This window comes from Oncorhynchus clarkii, chromosome 4 (assembly GCF_045791955.1).
Source record: "Oncorhynchus clarkii lewisi isolate Uvic-CL-2024 chromosome 4, UVic_Ocla_1.0, whole genome shotgun sequence".
Taxonomy (NCBI): Eukaryota; Metazoa; Chordata; class Actinopteri; order Salmoniformes; family Salmonidae; genus Oncorhynchus; species Oncorhynchus clarkii.
Window position 1 is genome coordinate 23,642,718 of NC_092150.1, and position 12,012 is coordinate 23,654,729.

Consider the following 12,012-nt stretch of genomic DNA (forward strand, 5'->3'; position numbering starts at 1 on the left):
AAAACACACACACACAAATTGGCACATGCCAACTGGTGCATTGAAAAGACAATTCAATCTGAATGGCCACTGGAGGCAGTGTTAAACGTCCTGAGGGGCTCGGAGGTCATTACTCCACTAATGGAGCCATATGGTCAGAAAACAAACACAAACTGCTCTTTTTCTCTACTTAATAAGGTAATGGGGTGCTTTCTCTTTGAGTTGAAAAAACAAACAGATGAAGTATCTGTGTTTGCAGCTGTAGTTCTCTAACTTGTGAGACATGTCAATAACTTGCTGTCCTTCTTAATTGTAAACTCATGAAAGTCGACATGAAAGTTTTCAACTTGGGCCGAGTTTAAATACAAGCTGCGTTTGAGTGCAGGTACCGACTACTACAACATGGTACTTACAAATGATTGGAAATAGTGGAAATGGGCTTAAAATTATAGTAGGTTTTGGATATCGACTAGAAAGAACTCTGATGTTACATTAGCTATGCACTGACTGAAAACACATTTCTGTCTCTTTAAGTATACACACGTCACTTGGAGAAAAAAATCCAACATTTCAACCTTCTTCTCTTTTCATGAAAATGGTGGGCCAGTTGGTGTGTTTTTGAATGTGCGTTTCTCTATAATACCAAGCTCTGTCTGCTCTCTCCTGTCTCTGCTTCTCTCTTTTCCTCCACTCCCAGCTCTGAAGCAAAATCCTTCTGGGTTCCAATTAAGACTCAGAGCTGCTGTATGATAACAACACAAAGCATTGACAACATGCTACCTGTCAACGAGAACATCAACAACCACAATCTGTTCCCTTGCAAACAATCTTCATTACTCATAACTCACAATACAACGCTTCATTTGACAAAAAACTCAAACTTTTTGAAATCCTTTCTAATTAGGCCTACCTGGTGATCTGACTCAAATGAAATAGCTCTGTTTTAGGAATTTCCTATTCAAATATACCTCTTGTGTTTTTGACAGGGGTATATTTAAGATGAATACGATAACAAACTGAGCATCACATTTCTTGATTGTTTAAATCATCTAATTACTGTAGGTAAACACAGTAGAAAGAATAAACACAGTAGAAAGAATAATTTATTTCAGCTTTTATTTCTTTATTCACTTTCCCAGTGGGTCAGAAGTTTGCATACACTCAAGTAGTATTTGGTAGCATTGCCTTTAAATTGTTTAACTTGAGTCAAACGTTTCAAAGAGCCTTCCACAAGCTTCCCACAATAAGTTGGGTGAATTTAGGCCCATTCCTCCTGACAGCGCTGGTGTAACTGAGTCAGGTTTGTAGGCCTCCTTGCTCACACACGCTTTTTCAGTTCTGCCCACAAATTTTCTATGGGATTGAGGTTAGGGCTTTGTGATGGCCACTCCAATACCTTGACTTTGTTGTCCTTAAGCCATTTTGCCACAACTTTGGAAGTATGCTTGGGGTCATTGTCCATTTGGAAGAACCATTTGCTTGAGATGTTGCTTCAATATATCCACATCATTTTCTGCCTCATGGTGCCATCTATTTTGTGAAGTGCACCAGTCCCTCCTGCAGCAAAGCACCCCAAAAACATGACGCTGCCACCCCCGTGCTTCAAGGTTGTGATGGTATTCTTTGGCTTGCAAGCCTCCCCCTTTTTCCTCCAAACATAACAATGGTCATTATGGCATAACAGTTCTATTTTTGTTTCATCAGACCAGAGGAATTTCTCCAAAATGTACAATCTTTGTCCCCATGTGCATTTGCACACTGTAGTCTGGCTTTTTTATGGCGGTTTTGGAGCAGTGGCTTCTTCCTTGCTGAGCGGCCTTTCAGGTTATGTCAATATAGGACTCGTTTTACTGTGGATATAGATACTTTTGTACCTGTTTCCTCCAGCATCTTCACAAAGCCCTTTGCTCTTGTTCTGGGATTGATTTGCACTTTTTGCACTAAAGTATATTCATCTCTAGGAGACAGAACGCATCTCCTTCCTGAGCGGTATGATGGCTGCGTGGTCCCACGGTGTTTATACTTGCGTACTATTGTTTGTACAGATGAACGTGGTACCTTCAGGCATTTGGAAATTGCTCCCAAGGATGAACCAGACTTGTGGAGGTCAAAGAAATTAATTCTGAGGTCTTGGCTGATTTCTTTTGATTTTCCCATGATGTCAAGCAAAGAGGCACTGAGTTTGAAGGTAGGCCTTGAAATACATCCACAGGTACACCTCCAATTGACTCAAATGATGTCAATTAGCCTATCAGAAGCTTCTAGCGATGACATAAGTTTCTGGAATTCTCCAAGCTGTTTAAAGGCACAGTCAACTTAGTGTATGTAAACGTCTGACCCACTGGAATTGTGATACAGTGAATTATAAGTGAAATAATCTGTCTATAAACAATTGTTGGAAAAATTACTTGTGTCATGCACACGGTAGATGTCCTAACCGACTTGCCAAAACTATAGTTTGTTAACAAAAAATTTGTGGAGTGGTTGAAAAACAAGTTTTAATGACTCCAACCTAAGTGTATGTAAACTTCCGACTTCAACTATATAAAAGGAGACAGAGCCAATAGCATGTACAACTTTTTATTGGCTTTACCTTTTCTCTGAAAGCTTTGTTGCCGTTACACTATTGACAGGTCTGACATGTCCAACAGTATTCAAATGACACTTGTATTAACATTGTAGACAGCCATGCAATGCAACTAATCAAACAATCACTCAATCAATGAGTCAAGCAATTCATCCTAATTCTAAACGGCATGCTATACATTGTGTTCACTTTGTAGAAAATACAGGACAGAAGTCACATACTCTATGTCCCTGATGTCTTTCCTGCCCTGAAGGGCAAAACACATAGCACACAAACATCCCCTCGCCTCTGGACAACAGGGATACAACTTATGTTTGTAAAGAGGGTGATCTGTTAAAACACATGCCCCTAACAAAGTAATCAATGTCAAACCCATTTCTCAGGAATACAGTCCCCTGGTGTGCAAGGCAGTGCTGTAACAGTGGTTAGAATGACATAGTGACAACCTGATGGCTGTCTGATCTAAAAGCTGCCCATGATCCATTCACTCAGAAGGTCGACTTCGTTTAAAGATTAAATTAAATGCATGTCCCAGCTGGTAGTGAGAGATTGTGTTTGGGGGAGATGGGGGGTTTGAGTCATACATGTACCAGCCCCTCACGGAGGTGCTGATGAATCCCAAATGCCATTTTTATTCCATCGTTATACTCCTACTCCCACTAATGTTACTTTCGCACATACTTCTGCCTTTAAAATGATCTCACCACTTAATGCCAACAGAAACAGTGAATCCTCCCAAGGGAGGCCATCTCAGGAAAAGAGCTGATATGTTCTATCTTTCTCTCCTAATTGTCCCATTCCCCATTTTCTCCCTGATAATGGCTCTCCATGATGTATTAGGAAATGATCAGGTACAGTATCTTGCCAGAAGACTTGTCTGTAGAGAACATTGCTGTAGAGAACACAAGGAATCACTTAGGCCTTACAATAAACCAAATAGGCATTAATGACTGCAATTGTACAAAATGCAGTATAATTGAATTACAATCTTTACCTAGCTAGGTTTCACTACAACAGACAGTACATGAGTTTGAACACTACTAAGAACAAGTAGAACTGGATTATATAAGTAAGGGATAATCAACAAGAGGCTGTCTGTTCTATGGAAAATAATCAATGACGTGGAAAGTGTGTTCCACAATGCGCTAGTGGAGTGGAACTGACCTTCCACAGAGTTGCATTCTTTTCCAGAGAATACATAAAGCCACAAGATGATTATCCGATGGCTATAATTGAACTATTTTGCCTCTAGAATTGTGTTCATTTACAGCTACAAATGTGTTCATCCACTGAAGTAGCTAGCAAGTTAACAAGATAGCTACAGTAGTTGTCTTGGTAACCTAACAAAGAGACTTGCTAGTTAGCTAACCACACCATCAGCTTGCTATTATGAAGAAAAAAAATCTAAAATGCCCCAAAAAAATGTTTTCAATTCGACTTTTGCTTTCAAAAGCAGCTCAAACATAGAACATGTAAGAATGAACTATAGTCATTGAATTCTACCGTGCAGTATAGGGAAATAATGCACACTCTTTAATGCCCTTCAATCCAATCAGAAACGAATATTCAACAATGGCATGGTATAAACACAATTATAAACTAGGTTGTTCGGGCCCTGAATGCCGATTGGCTGACAGCCGTTGTATATCAGACCATATACCACGGTTATGACAAAACATATATTTTTACTGCTCTAATTATGTTGGTAACCAGTTTGTAAGAGCAATAAGGCACCTGGTATATATGTGGTATATGGCCAATATACCACACCCCTTCGTGCCTTAATGCTTTAATAAAGTTGATTTATTACTTTTATTGTTGTTGCTATGATAACACTGATTAACACTAACAAGTTTGGCAGCATAAACAAGTTTATTGTGGAGTGGGTAACAGGTGCAAGTTCAAGAACATTGGGAAACGGCGGCAAAAAAGGTGAAATTCGGTGACATCTTTTTGTTTCTCTCTCTCTTTCTCTCTCTCTCACTACCTGTGTCAACAAGATGGCAGATTACCATAGGCTGAGCTATTTCACACGTTAATTCAATCTCTCCCATGATCTCAGTGGCTCAGAGGCCAGGTGATGACCACCCTTGTGTGCACCACACCATACATTATGCATTGCTCAATGGATAATGTGTTCAAAAGATGTCCCCTGTCTGCCCTTGTTATTGGAAACCTTCTCCCAATGAATAATGAGGACATCAGGGTGCCGAATGTCCCATGCAGGAAGCAGTGGGCATTTATCTACAAACTGGAGGAGAAAACATCTGTTTGCCAGGGTTTACGCAGCACTGATTCATCGCTCACACCTAACTCGCTGTAAACACGCCTGGCTCTGAAGCTAACTTTATGATGGATAGCAGACATTTCATTGTAATGCATGAGCTCTTACCGAACTTCAAACTTGTTGGAAATAAATCCCTTAAAAACAGAGATTGCTGTTGGAGAGAGAACCTCAGTGATCAGAACAGGTAATAGGATGAGTATGGCGTGAGTACACTCTTACAAAAAAAATTGCTATCTAGAACCAAAAAGGGTTATTTGGAAAGCCGCAGAACCCTTTTGGAACCCTTTTTTCTAAGAGTGTAGTAAGGGAACTTGTTTAAATGATTGCCTCTTTTGTAGCTCACAAACCTTTCATAGGATTACTAGTGGAAGCCTTTCTCCTTTCCCCTTTCCCCTTGTTTTCCCCTTACCTAAGAGATCCCGCTGTATATCAGAGCAGGGCATGTCTTAGGAGAGCTGCTTGATTCAGAAGAGCACTTTTGTCTGACACATTCTCAATATGATTCTCTTGTACACCTCCCTTTGAATAAAAGGTTTGTACAAGCCAGAGGTGTGAGATAATCACATTTTACATTCTTGAATAGATCTGTGGCGGGTAGAGAAGGGCCGAACAAGATGACTGTTATGGTGAGGAGGAATAATGGTGTCTCCATAATTGAGAGAGGGGAAGCACGAATGAGTCATCCAGTAGAACTACCCACTCCTGGAGAAACAGCAAATTCCATTTAATGGATATTGATTGGCTACATCGGCCTTCCAAATCTTGCAAACATTCGATTTTCTGTTTTTCTTACCAAATAGGCCTTCGTTATTTTTTTTCTTGCATATGGCACAGTTGACTTCAAGGGAAATCGGTACATTAATTGAACTTGGACTTCAAAAACCAAGCAAACAACACATACAGTAATGTAGCCTAAGAAGAAATAACACACATGAATGGTCTGTTGCTTTCCATACTTTTTTTGCTCAAACTTATTAAATATTTTAAATAAATAGCAATTGATCAGAAGAGCTTATGTCTATGTATGGTTTTATGAATACTGAGTGTTCATTTTTTCAGCAAATCAAGTGCACTTTAGGCCTACCGATGGCCAATCGGATGGCTCAGAATACGGTGTCTGCAGTAAAGTAGCAGGTGTAAAATAAGCTAATGCAAAGTTGATACTGTGAAATTTCCAAACTTAAAATCATAACCGGAGAAAGACTGTTTTTATGAGTCCATTTTGAAGTCCTTACTCAGCACTGTCAAAACCTTTTATTCAACACTTACAGTGCCTTGCGAAAGTATTCGGCCCCCTTGAACTTTGCGACCTTTTGCCACATTTCAGGCTTCAAACATAAAGATATAAAACTGTATTTTTTTGTGAAGAATCAACAACAAGTGGGACACAATCATGAAGTGGAACGACATTTATTGGATATTTCAAACTTTTTTAACAAATCCAAAACTGAAAAATTGGGCGTGCAAAATTATTCAGCCCCCTTAAGTTAATACTTTGTAGCGCCACCTTTTGCTGCGATTACAGCTGTAAGTCGCTTGGGGTATGTCTCTATCAGTTTTGCACATCGAGAGACTGACATTTTTTCCCATTCCTCCTTGCAAAACAGCTTGAGCTCAGTGAGGTTGGATGGAGAGCATTTGTGAACAGCAGTTTTCAGTTCTTTCCACAGATTCTCAATTGGATTCAGGTCTGGACTTTGACTTGGCCATTCTAACACCTGGATATGTTTATTTTTGAACCATTCCATTGTAGATTTTGCTTTATGTTTTGGATCATTGTCTTGTTGGAAGACAAATCTCCGTCCCAGTCTCAGGTCTTTTGCAGACTCCATCAGGTTTTCTTCCAGAATGGTCCTGTATTTGGCTCCATCCATCTTCCCATCAATTTTAACCATCTTCCCTGTCCCTGCTGAAGAAAAGCAGGCCCAAACCATGATGCTGCCACCATCATGTTTGACAGTGGAGATGGTGTGTTCAGGGTGATGAGCTGTGTTGCTTTTACGCCAAACATAACGTTTTAGATTGTTGCCAAAAAGTTCAATTTTGGTTTCATCTGACCAGAGCACCTTCTTCCACATGTTTGGTGTGTCTCCCAGGTGGCTTGTGGCAAACTTTAAACAACACTTTTTATGGATATCTTTAAGAAATGGCTTTCTTCTTGCCACTCTTCCATAAAGGCAAGATTTGTGCAATATACGACTGATTGTTGTCCTATGGACAGAGTCTCCCACCTCAGCTGTAGATCTCTGCAGTTCATCCAGAGTGATCATGGGCCTCTTGGCTGCATCTCTGATCAGTCTTCTCCTTGTATGAGCTGAAAGTTTAGAGGGACGGCCAGGTCTTGGTAGATTTGCAGTGGTCTGATACTCCTTCCATTTCAATATTATCGCTTGCACAGTGCTCCTTGGGATGTTTAAAGCTTGGGAAATCTTTTTGTATCCAAATCCGGCTTTAAACTTCTTCACAACAGTATCTCGGACCTGCCTGGTGTGTTTCTTGTTCTTCATGATGCTCTCTGCGCTTTTAACGGACCTCTGAGACTATCACAGTGCAGGTGCATTTATACGGAGACTTGATTACACACAGGTGGATTGTATTTATCATCATTAGTCATTTAGGTCAACATTGGATCATTCAGAGATCCGCACTGAACTTCTGGAGAGAGTTTGCTGCACTGAAAGTAAAAGGGGCTGAATAATTTTGCACGCCCAATTTTTCAGTTTTTGATTTGTTAAAAAAGTTTGAAATATCCAATAAATGTCGTTCCACTTCATGATTGTGTCCCACTTGTTGTTGATTCTTCACAAAAAAATACAGTTTTATATCTTTATGTTTGAGGCCTGAAATGTGGCAAAAGGTCGCAAAGTTCAAGGGGGCCGAATACTTTCGCAAGGCACTGTATAAGCCATAAAATGCTCAATCTTCCGACTTCCACTCACGCTACAACCAGCACTGCAGCTGTAATGAATGAGTAGGAACATGTATCGATAGGCTTGCGTTATTATTATTAGCAGCTTTTTTAATATTGAGGAATATTTTATTTTCTCTGTTCGGAGTAACAACATGAATTTGTGCATGAGGCATAAATAATGCTGTGCGACTCGAGTTTTGCAATCAGCTGGAAGACAGCATCCCTTTTTGGCCAGTGTCAGTGGAGGAAAGGGAGAGAGGAGGGATGTTGAGAAGCGAACCCTTAGTCTGCTGCTCTCTCACTCCGCTGAGACTGACCATCAGGCAGTGGGGTACAGTACTTAAGTAAAAGTACTTCAAAGTACTACTTAAGTAGTTTTTTGGGGGTATCTGTACTTTACTATTTATATGTTTGACCACTTTTTATTTTACTCCACTGCATTCCTAAAGAAAATAATGTACTTTTTACTCCATACATTTTCCCTGACACCCAAAAGTACTCACATTTTGAATGCTTAACAGGACAGGAAAATGGTCCAATTCACACATTTTTCAAGAGAACATCCCTGCTCATCCCTACTGCCTCTGATTGGCGGACTCACTAAAAGATGAGTGTGCCCCTGACTGTCTGTAAATTTAAAGAACAAGAAAATCTTGCCGTCTGGTTTGCCTGATATAAGGAATTTGAAATGATTTATACTTTTACGTTTACTTTTGATACTTAAGCATATTTAAAATCAAATACTTTTAGACTTTTACTCAAGTAGTATTTTACTGGGTGACTTACACTTTCCAGTCCTTTTCTGTTAAGGTATCTTTACTTTTACTCAAGTATGACAATTGGGTACTTTTTCCACCAATGCCATCGGGTGCAGGCACCCTCAACCCAGTAAAATGAAAAGCGAAGTATTTAAATGTATGCTTACTCAGCTGTGCCACACAAGTAATACAACAACTTATCTATTACCGGTGTGATCATATTTCCTACCTCAAATGTATTAATATAATTTTTAAAAAATAGTACGAACAACAATGCATTGGCAGATGTTGCAGGAATTTAATTCCTCTGTTTTAATTCCCAATTAAAATTAAACACTCTGTCAATTCATAAGAATTTGTAAGATCCTTATTTTATAGAGATCGACAGAGCCCGGTCTTAAAGTCAAATAGAAGCCTTTATTCACGAGAGTACTGAATACGATACAGTTTACCACAGGTTATAAACTGAAAATGACGTCATTAGTTTCAGCACCAACCCGTGCCATCTCCGTTCCAGTACAAAGGCTGTATCTCAAGCCTTCCCACATCCGTCTCACTACCAATTTAATATAATTTACGAGCCAAGGTCTTCTCGTGTAGATAAGCATTCTAGCCAGTCTGAAGATATCGTTCATTCATTCCTACCAAGGAACAGACAGTCATTGTTCTAACTCTTGACCACATTCACACACATTATATTCAGTACTGGGATCAAGAAAGAAATCTCATACATATACAGCAACATAATAGTATTCTGATTAGTACATATACAGTAACATAATAGTATTCTGATTAGTCAGTCCTGATTGAAATGTATACATAATTAGTCATCATTGATAAAAAATTCCCTTAACACAGGGCAATTCAAGCAAAGCCAATATGTGGTGATAATGTATTGGGCCTATAGCCTACTGCACAATCCTCATATCTACAGTACTGTTTTAATAGGTATTTGGTATTTGGTATTTTATTAGGATCCCCATTAGTCTACATATCAATACATACAGTACACACAAACTATCCAGGTCAAATACAGTGCCTTGCGAAAGTATTCGGCCCCCTTGAACTTTGCGACCTTTTGCCACATTTCAGGCTTCAAACATAAAGATATAAAACTGTATTTTTTTGTGAAGAATCAACAACAAGTGGGACACAATCATGAAGTGGAACCACATTTATTGGATATTTCAAACTTTTTTAACAAATCAAAAACTGAAAAATTGGGCGTGCAAAATTATTCAGCCCCTTTACTTTCAGTGCAGCAAACTCTCTCCAGAAGTTCAGTAAGGATCTCTGAATGATCCAATGTTGACCTAAATGACTAATGATGATAAATACAATCCACCTGTGTGTAATCAAGTCTCTGTATAAATGCACCTGCACTGTGATAGTCTCAGAGGTCCGTTAAAAGTGCAGAGAGCATCATGAAGAACAAGGAACACACCAGGCAGGTCCGAGATACTGTTGTGAAGAAGTTTAAAGCCGGATTTGGATACAAAAAGATTTCCCAAGCTTTAAACATCCCAAGGAGCACTGTGCAAGCGATAATATTGAAATGGAAGGAGTATCAGACCACTGCAAATCTACCAAGACCTGGCCGTCCCTCTAAACTTTCAGTTCATACAAGGAGAAGACTGATCAGAGATGCAGCCAAGAGGCCCATGATCACTCTGGATGAACTGCAGAGATCTACAGCTGAGGTGGGAGACTCTGTCCATAGGACAACAATCAGTCGTATATTGCACAAATCTGGCCTTTATGGAAGAGTGGCAAGAAGAAAGCCATTTCTTAAAGATATCCATTAAAAGTGTTGTTTAAAGTTTGCCACAAGCCACCTGGGAGACACACCAAACATGTGGAAGAAGGTGCTCTGGTCAGATGAAACCAAAATTGAACTTTTTGGCAACAATGCAAAACGTTATGTTTGGCGTAAAAGCAACACAGCTCATCACCCTGAACACACCATCCCCACTGTCAAGCATGGTGGTGGCAGCATCATGGTTTGGGCCTGCTTTTCTTCAGCAGGGACAGGGAAGATGGGAAGATGGATGGAGCCAAATACAGGACCATTCTGGAAGAAAACCTGATGGAGTCTGCAAAAGACCTGAGACTGGGACGGAGATTTGTCTTCCAACAAGACAATGATCCAAAACATAAAGCAAAATCTACAATGGAATGGTTCAAAAATAAACATATCCAGGTGTTAGAATGGCCAAGTCAAAGTCCAGACCTGAATCCAATCGAGAATCTGTGGAAAGAACTAAAAACTGCTGTTCACAAATGCTCTCCATCCAACCTCACTGAGCTCGAGCTGTTTTGCAAGGAGGAATGGGAAAAAATGTCAGTCTCTCGATGTGCAAAACTGATAGAGACATACCCCAAGCGACTTACAGCTGTAATCGCAGCAAAAGGTGGCGCTACAAAGTATTAACTTAAGGGGGCTGAATAATTTTGCACGCCCAATTTTTCAGTTTTTGATTTGTTAAAAAAGTTTGAAATATCCAATAAATGTCATTCCACTTCATGATTGTGTCCCACTTGTTGTTGATTCTTCACAAAAAAATACAGTTTTATATCTTTATGTTTGAAGCCTGAAATGTGGCAAAAGGTCGCAAAGTTCAAGGGGGCCGAATACTTTCGCAAGGCACTGTAGGGGAGAGGCGTTGTTTTATCTGTTTTTTTAAACCAGGTTTGCTGTTCACTTGAGCAATATGAGATGGAACAGAGTTCCATGCAATAATCTCTCTATAAAATACTGTACGCTTTTTTGAATTTGTTCTGGATTTGGGGACTGTGAAAAGACCCCTGGTGGCATGTCTGGTGGAGTAAGTGTGTGTGTCAGAGCTGTGTGTAAGTTGACTATGCAAACAATTTGGGATTTTCAACACATTAATGTTTCTTATAAAAAGAAGAAGTGATGCAGTCAGTCTCTCCTCAACTCTTAACCAAGAGAGACTGGCCTGCATAGTATTTATATCAGCCCTCTGATTACAATGAAGAGCAAGACGTGCCGCTCACTTTTGAGCCAGCTGCAGCTTAACTAGTTCTTTCCTTGCAGCACTGGACCACACGACTGGACAATAATCAAGATAAGACAAAGCTAGAGCCTGTAGGACTTTCTTTGTGGAGTGTGGTGTCAAAAAGCAGAGAATATCTTTATTACAGACAGACCTCTACCCATCTTTACAACCGTTGAATCTATATGTTTTGACCATGACAGTTTAGAATCTAAGGTAACGCCAAGTAATTTAGTCTCCTCAACTTGTTCAACAGCTACACCATTCATTAAAAAACATCATCACATTCACAGAGTCCATGGTTGGCTTTTGATCATTTTATTGGATTCCTCATGTCTTACTCATTGTTAGGAAGAATTATGGTCCAAATCAGATGTTAGGTACTACAGTATATTTATTTAAGATTACATGAATCCTATAAATTAAAATGGCTAATTTGGGTGTAATCAATAAACTTCATTTCTCAGAGATCA